At 39.5% G+C, this 349-nt stretch overlaps 1 protein-coding gene across 1 annotated transcript in view; it reads right to left on the bottom strand.

Annotated features, from left to right (window-relative positions):
* The window catches only part of LOC119592006, a 33,491-nt gene that overhangs the window by 11,386 nt on the left and 21,756 nt on the right, over window positions 1–349 (bottom strand). The window lies entirely within an intron of this gene.

Raw genomic sequence — 349 nt, 5'->3', positions numbered from 1 at the left:
AGGAAATACTGAAAATATGAACGTTTCCTATGAAGGACCTTTAAGAAATATTTTTTTTCTTAACGTGTGAGTCTGAATTAGCGTCAATCATTTCGATAAAGCGAGAAAGTATATCATAAAATAGAATATTCTCTTAATTAATTCCATGAATAATAAAACAGGGATGGGTAAACACACTAGCAAAATTAATGGTTGAGTGCCATACTGACATAGTGTGAGGTTACACTGGGATAGGGGCTGTGTACCGCGCGAGGATATCTGAGTGGGCGTGGTGTGTGGGCGTTGCTCTTTAGTTATGGTTTACTGCTCCTACGATGGCCTATTGGGATTGTCTTGGGGTGTATGCGCT

Source organism: Penaeus monodon, chromosome 29, assembly GCF_015228065.2.
Source record: "Penaeus monodon isolate SGIC_2016 chromosome 29, NSTDA_Pmon_1, whole genome shotgun sequence".
NCBI lineage: Eukaryota > Metazoa > Arthropoda > Malacostraca > Decapoda > Penaeidae > Penaeus > Penaeus monodon.
The sequence above is the reverse complement of the archived record's forward strand: the minus strand, read 5'-3'. Positions and strand labels throughout refer to the sequence as shown.